This window comes from Oncorhynchus masou, chromosome 5 (assembly GCF_036934945.1).
Source record: "Oncorhynchus masou masou isolate Uvic2021 chromosome 5, UVic_Omas_1.1, whole genome shotgun sequence".
NCBI lineage: Eukaryota > Metazoa > Chordata > Actinopteri > Salmoniformes > Salmonidae > Oncorhynchus > Oncorhynchus masou.
The window spans coordinates 36610386-36618685 of record NC_088216.1 but is presented as its reverse complement, the minus strand read 5'-3'; positions in this window follow the sequence as shown (position 1 = coordinate 36618685).

Below are 8300 nucleotides of genomic sequence, written 5' to 3'. Positions count from 1 at the left end.
GAATCTGTTAATGAATGGTGTGGCTGTTGAACAGGTTGAGGAGACTAAATTACTTTGTGTTACCTCAGATTGTAAACTGTCGTGGTCAAAACATATACATTACCAGTCAAAGGTTTGAACACACCTACTCATTTTCTTTATTTCTTTATTTGCACACTCTTGGCTTAACCCCAGAGCGATAGAGAGAGATATACAGGTGGCATGCTATGACACCAACATGCATTTCTTTATACAGATGACTACTGTGTCTGTTATATAGATATAGAAGATCAGATTTGATTTGTTAATTTTCAATCCAAATATTTTGTATAAAGATAACCATTATATTGTTAGATTATAGGAGTAACTCGGTAGACCTGAAACAGTCTTCCTCATCTCAAGTTCAACTGTCGGAGTCAGTTGGAGTTTACTTCCTTCATATCACAGGCATGCGGTAGCTAAAGCTTAATAATAGCCACACCATACCAAACCTTCACAACGTTTCTAAACTTTGTGAGGGTAATATCAAGAGTAAGTCAAGCCATTGTTTATTGGGAAAATACGAGCAGAAGAGCAAATGTAAACCAGGGAAAAAACGTACCACCCTCCCCTGTGCCACCCCAAAAACCACACAACCCTCCCCCCAAAGCAAAAATATAAGTTTGCGGCTCCGGACAGACGGGCGGCTCTGGCGGCTCCGGACAATCATTGTCTCAATCAGAGACAATGACAGACAGCTGTCCCTGATTGAGAACCATACCCGGCCAAAAACAAAGAAATGCAAAAACATAGAAAAAATAACATAGAATGCCCACCCTAGTCACACCCTGGCCTAACCAAAATAGAGAATAAAAAGCCTCTCTATGGCTAGGGCGTGACATTCTGCCTAAGTAATAATACATTTGAAGTAATCTAGTAAGGTTACTGCTTCCTCAGGGGAGGTTACTAGGGTATTATAGCTACATTGAATACACTGCTGCCTCTGAGGAAGGCAATGCTATAGAATAGAATATACTTTGGATTTTTGTTGCCTCAGAGGAAGATTTATTGGAGTAATAAAAAAAAATCTGCCTCAGAGTAATCTATGGCAGAAAGAATTATACGGTTGGCTTTTCTGCGTCAGACAGGATCAGGTTGAAGTGAGTAAGCAATGTTCTTGCTATCCGGAGGGCAGATAAGCAGATAACTGTGCTGCCTTCCAGGGAACATATTATGACAGAAATAAAGCTTGGGCCATTAGCTCATGATAGCTATACAATGCAACTAATAGTCTGATTTAATTGACAATTTACAAAAAAAAAACTAATCTAGTTACCCTTTTCTTGCTAAACAGAGCTTTGTTAAATGTGGATTCCCGATTTGGCCTGTGCTGCTGGCTAATTATTTGGCTATGTTAGCACAACGGTTGCTAAATGCAATGGCTAAAACAGTTTATCTAACACTTACTAGGAGAGCTTATAGCTTGATGAATCAGAATACAGCAGCAATTATTTTCGCTAATAGCAGATAACAAGGCTATTGAAAATAATTTAGCTAACTTTCTTACCACCACCAGGTAGCTTGCTAGCAGGTTACTTAGTGAACAAAATATTTAAAACTTTATTTGTGAGATTAGCATAGAAACAACTTTCAAATTAGATTTTTTTTTTTTTTACCTTTACTTAACTAGGCAAGTCAGTTAAGAACAAATTCTTATTTTCAATGACGGCCTAGGAACAGTGGGTTAACTGCCTGTTCAGGGGTAGAACGACAGATTCGTACCTTGTCAGCTCGGGGATTTAAACTTGCAACCTTTCTGTTACTAGTCCAAACACTCTAACCACTAGGCTACCCTGCCGCCCCAATATAGTTATCTACAAAAACAGAATCATGCATTAAAGCAACAACAAAAAATGCTTGCTCACTATAGCAGACTGGCCAAATATCCTCTCAGATTATGCAGCACTTTTGAAATGTTAGCTTTGCCCTCACCATTGAGGCAAACAATCACATATTTTTACGTTTGAAATGTAAGCTCCGCCCTAGTCATTGAGTCAATCGATCACATAATTTCTGCCTTCAGGGCAGAGATGCCTCCAGAATAAGATTCATGAAAAATGCTAACCTGCTAATCTACATGGCGCTGTGTAATAATTTTAAGGTTAAAATGTATTAATTCTTTGAAATAACTTATTCACCTAGTCAATTCATGTCAGCATGACAAAATGTTGAGGTGAGGGGAATTTCTGTTTTTCATAAGTGTAAGTAAAAAAATTAATCTTTGAATTTTCTTTGTAAATTATAGAATTTTAGGATTATCCAATGACAATAATGTTTGTTGAAAAGAGGAAAGGAAGAGCTACATTTCAAACCTGTTTCTGAATTGTACTGTACTTTACTGTACTAAACTCTCATGTACTGTACTGTATTGTACTGAACTATACGGTTGAATAATGTACACAGAGCCGTCAGAAAGTTTTCACACTCCTTCGCTTTTTCCACACTTTGTCGAGTCACAGCCTGAATTTAAAATTGATTAAATTTATATTTTGTGTTCCTGGCCTACACACAATACCCCATAATGTCAAAATGGAATTATGTTTTTTTTTACAGTCATTGAAAATCCCTTTGTGCATGGTGAAGTTATTAATGACATTAATTACATGACAAAGATACAGGCATCCTTCCGAATTCAGTTGCCAGAGAGGAAGGAAACCACTCACCAATGGTGACTTTAAAGCAATTACAGAGTTGAGGATGGATCAACAAGATTGTAGTTACTCCACAATACTAACCTAAATGACAGAGTATAAATAAGGAAGCCTGTACATAATACAAATATTCCAAAACATACATCCTGTTTGCAATAAGGCACTGCAAAAAAATGTGGCAAAGAAATAAACTGTGTCCTAAATACAAAGCGTTATGTTTGTGTAACAGGGTTATATTGGTGATTCCCCTTGCCACTTTATTGTTAAGCCAATGGGTTTTTGGAATTATTTTTGTCTTGCCTTCACCCACTCAACATGCCATCTTATTGGCTGGTTTGCGTAGCTTGCTTACGAGGGAGGATGTTTCAGTTAGAATCGTCCCAGTGAACAAGCACCAAACCAGCGTTAAGTTGTTTTTTGCAACAAAATCAAAAGTGATATTTATACTCCCAAGTAATGATTTAAATGTACAATTTATAATAATTTGTTTGTAAATGTTATTAGAACACCACACATAAGATGTAGCGTTTTTTGGTGAATATTTGTTGTGCATTTTGTTGTAGAGAATTCCAGCTAATACTAGCAAGCAACTTACCGTGTCTGGTGGGGGGTTTCGTATATTTTGTACAGTGCGGGAGTGCAGAGTTGGATGTTGAGCCGTACATTGCATGACGTGCAATTTTGTGCTGTTTCTATCAGGTACGTTGTTCAAAATATTATATTGTAATTGCTGAATTATTTTGGTAATCGTTCCAGTGAACAAGCACCAAACCAGCGAGCGTGAGAGCAGTTGGATGGTTAGCCATGCATTGCATGATCTGCAATTTTGTGCTGTTTCTATCAGAATAAATCTCCATGACTGGTGTTACAAGTTGGAGTTTGTGTCGATGATTGATTGTACACAACACAAGAAGAGTACTGTTACATTTGGGGCAAATCGAACAGAACACATCACTGAGTACCACTCTTCATATTTTCAAGCATAATGGTAGCTGTATCATGTTTTGGGTATGCTTGTCATCGGCAAGGACAGGGGAGTTTATTTTTTAAATAAAAAGAAACTGAATAAATCTAAGCACAGGCAACATCCTAGAGGATAACCTGGTTCAGTCTACTTTCCAACAGACACTGGGAGACAAATTCACCTTTAAGCAGGACAATAACCATAAACGCCAAAAGGCCAAATATACTCATGAATTGCTTACCGTGATGACATTGAATGTTCCTGAGTGGCATATCTAGTTTTCACTTAAATCGACTTGAAAATCTATGGCAAGACTTGAAAATGGCTGTCTAGCAATGATTAACAAATAATAATGTGTAAATATTGTACAATCCAGGTGCACAAAGCTCTTAGAGACTTACCCGGAAAGACTCACAGCTGTAATTGCTGCCAAAGGTGATTTAACATGTATTCATGTTGCATTTTAAATAAATGTTCATTTTAAATAAATTTGCAAAAATGTCTAAAAACATGGTTTCACCATTATGGGGTATTATTGTGTGTAGATGGATGAGGGGAAAAAACATAAAAAAGCAATTGAATACATTTTGAATTCAGGCTGTAAAACAAAATGTGGAATAATTCAAGAGGTATCAATACTTTCGGACGACGTCAGTGTGCCTTAATTTAAAAAAGAATAGAGAAGCACTCAGCTGAAGATTATGCACACTGACGCCGCCTTGTCTGCGAACCTCAAAATGCATCTCAGATGGTATTTTTGTGTCTCAAATGCTATGTGTGCGCACAACCTGTAGACGTTTGTTGGTTGTGTCTATTGCAGTAGCTTTGTTCCAAGGCGTCAGTTTGCAACACACATACCAGTCGGCGCACTAGCTCTGGTACAGGGCGTTATGCTAGCTACTGTTGCTTGTGCAGCTAGCTATTACACACTAGCTAGGCTAGCTAGCGAGTACAGACTAGCTAGCTACTGTAGTACACACAAAAATTTAGCCAAAACTAGCTTTCATCTGCCCTTTACCCAATCCAACCCAGTGTAACCATATTGTTCAGGGACATTGGAACTGCCAGTATACAATACATTCTAAGTTCCCTTCATTGCCTCCCTCTCACACATATTCGTTCTGTCACGCACCCACATGTCATATGTTATTATCAAGGCATATAATGCTGAATTTGTTATGAATATTGTTTGATCAAAGAAAGGCTTGGCTATTTCTAAGACTCTGTATTTTACGTATATTGCTTCATTTCCTGTTAATAAGCAATAAGCTACGAGCAAACATTGTGACAACCAACCCCATATTGTGTGTCAATCCACCCCACAATGAGGCTGGATGTCACAAGTGAACAGATTGTGTTTGATGGCTTTTAACATAATGTTGGAAAAAGGACAACATGAGGATAAAAAGGGCCCCCATTTCAACCCAAGACCTTGGTATTTCTCCTAAGATTGAAAAGAGTCTTGTAAGATATACTGGTGTTGAGAAACACACATAAGTAAAACGTGTGACAATTCACTTGTTGTTAAGCAGAGCTCCAGCAAATGACCTGATTAAGGAGAGAAGAAACATCCCATGGGAAATGGAGGTTAGCTTTTGACTTGCTTGATTGTATTGTACACAAGACAGGCTGTTATCAGACGAAAACATATATTTTTGGTTCTGAATCTAGATTAGATCCTTGACAGGTGACGTGCAGTTCACTGAGGAGATTCTGAAAAGGCAGATGAGGAATGTTGTTGAGGATGGTGGTTCAACTAAAAGGTGGTCCCATTTCCTTTCTAATGCCATTACTCGTCTTCAAAGCCCCTCTCTGCATTCTGGGAATTGAGTTTCAGTTGAGCATGTTGGCAGTGGAGGAGGATAAGCTTCCTGTCCCAGAGCCGAGTGAGGAGGATATCTAATCCAACCCTTATGCAGGGCGATTACCATCCCCAGAAAGTGCCTATGTTTTGATTCACGTGTCGATTTCACTCCTTCTCTCTGGTAGTGCCACTTGGCCAGATGGCACTGTGACTGTAGGTAGCCGAGCCTAAACTAATGATAGCCTCTTGGAAATTCCCATAGGGATCTCTTCCTCTCTTCTCCATTCACTCATATTCTGTAGTTCAGTGTCCTCCAAACACCTTGCAGGCTTGTAAATGACTGTAAGGTGATACAAAGGACACATGAGTGCGCTTGGCCCACTTTTTTATGACTCTTTGTGACTGTAAACAACACAGAGGAGTTGCACTGAAAAAGGGGGCTATTTTGCCACCTCTCCTGGTGCAATGTGTGATAAGTTACCGATTTGACATTTCATTGCCAGGACACAGGTGTAAGATGGCACACATTTGGAAAGGTGTGTGTGTAACAGAGGGTGTTGTGTGTATATATTGACTTCTGGAGAGAATGCAGAACAGATCAGTATCAACAGTTTATACATTGTAAATTATTACTCCTACACTATTATGGGATTTCCCAAGCTTTATCTCTGAGGCATAAAATCGGTTGTGATGTCAGTTACAGAGCAAGTCCGTACCATGTACTTTCTAACAGCCTCAGATTTCTGAAAACTGGGGGACCCCAGCCAAGTCTATGAGTCTCTACATGTTGCCAAATCTCTCAACCTTTTCTCACTGCTCTTTTCTTTCTTTGTCCCTCATGTGAAAAATGTTTTGGCATGAATCACGGTTTCGACTCCCCGGGTCTGAGCAGTGTTTCTGTCCGTGTTCGTGTGTGTGTGTGTGGGGTGTGATTTGGAGGGAGTATGACACGGATCTGGATTGTGTTAACTCCACAGGGAGAGAGGTATCACTTTAAAGGCTTTGGCGTGGGAGGGAGCTGCCCGCCAGTGTCAACACGTCCCACAACCCACTTGGGAACGCCATTTACATCCCGTACCCACACTGCCACAGTCATGTTCCTCCTGTTACTCAGTGAGTAACCCTGTGATCGCATTTCACCGCTAAAGCTGCCTGTACTTTCACACACATGCAAACAAACACACGTGGACACATAAAATCGCACACACACACAATAAATGCACACATACTGTACACTCACACAAACAGTACATTCAGACAGTACAGAGAGAATGCATGACAGTACTCATGACAGAAAATGTCACGTCCTGACCTTAGTTAATTTTTTATGTCTCTGTTTTAGCTTGGTCAGGGCATGAGTTGGGGTGGGCATTCCATGTTTTTGTTCTATGTTTTGTATTTCTGCTTTTGGCCTGGTATTGTTCCCAATCAGAGGCAGCTGTCAATCATTGTCTCTGATTGAGAACCATACTTAGGTAGCCTGTGTTCCCACTATGATTTGTGGGTAGTTGTTTTCTGTTTAGTGTATGTCACCTTACGGAACTGTTTCGTTTCTTCCATTCACTTTGTTATTTTGTTTCGTGTGTTCAATGCTAATAAAGTGACATGGACACTTACCACTCTGCGTATTGGTCCGATCCTTCATACTCGTCGTCAGACGACGAAGAGATCCGTTACAGAACTACCCACCACAACCGGACCAAACAGCGTGGTAACCAGGAGCAGAGGGTTCTGGACTCCTGGACTTGGGAGGAGATTTTGGATGGTAGGGGACCCAGGGTACAGGCTGGGGAATATCGCCGTCCCCGGGAAGAGCTGGAGGCAACCAATGCCGAGCCTCGGCATTATGAGGAGTTAGCAAGGCAGCGCAACAGGGACAAGAGGCAGCCCCAAAAATGTCTTGGGGGGGGACACAGGGAGTGTGGCTAAGTCAGGTAGGAGACCTGAGCCAAGTCCCCGTGCTTACCATGGAGAGAGGTGGACTGGGCAGGCACCGTGTTATGCCGTGAGGTGCACGGCGTCCCCAGTGCGCAGGCATAGCCCGGTGCGCTACATCGCAAGGCGCCTCGTATCGGCCGGGCTAGAGTGGGCATCGAGCTAGGAGAAATGAAGCCGGCTCAGCGCATCTGGTCTCCAGTGCGTCTCCTCGCCCCGGGGTATATGGCACCAGCCCTACGCACGGTGTCCCCGGTTCGCCAGCACAGCCCAGTGCGGTCTGTTCCACCCTGCCGCACTTGCCGGGCTACGGGGAGTATCCAGCCAGGACAGGTTGTACAGGCTCGGTGCGCGAGACCTCCAGTGCGCCTCCACGGTCCGGGGTATATGGCACCAGCCCTACGCACGGTGTCCCCGGTTCGCCAGCACAGCCCAGTGCGGTCTGTTCCACCCTGCCGCACTTGCCGGGCTACGGGGAGTATCCAGCCAGGACAGGTTGTACAGGCTCGGTGCGCGAGACCTCCAGTGAGCCTCCACGGTCCGGTCCATCCGGTGCCTCCTCCACGCACCAGGCCTCCTGTGGCAGCCCCACACACCAGGCTGTCTCTCCATCTCCTCCCTCCAGGTGCTCCCTCATGTCCAGCGCTTCCGGAGTCTCCCTCCTGCCCAGCACTTCCAGAGTCTCCCTCCTGTTCAGCGCTGCTAGAGTCTCCCTCCTGTCCAGTGCTGCCAGAGCCGCCCATCAGTCAGGAGCTGCCAGAGCCATCCGTCAGTCTGGAGCTGCCAGAGCCATCCGTCAGTCAGGAGCTGCCAGAGCCGCCCGTCAGTCAGGAGCTGTCAGAATCGCCCTTCACTTCGGCGCTGCCGGAGTCGTTCTTCACGCCAGGGCTGCAGGAGTTGCCCTTCACAACGGCGCTGCCGGAGCCGT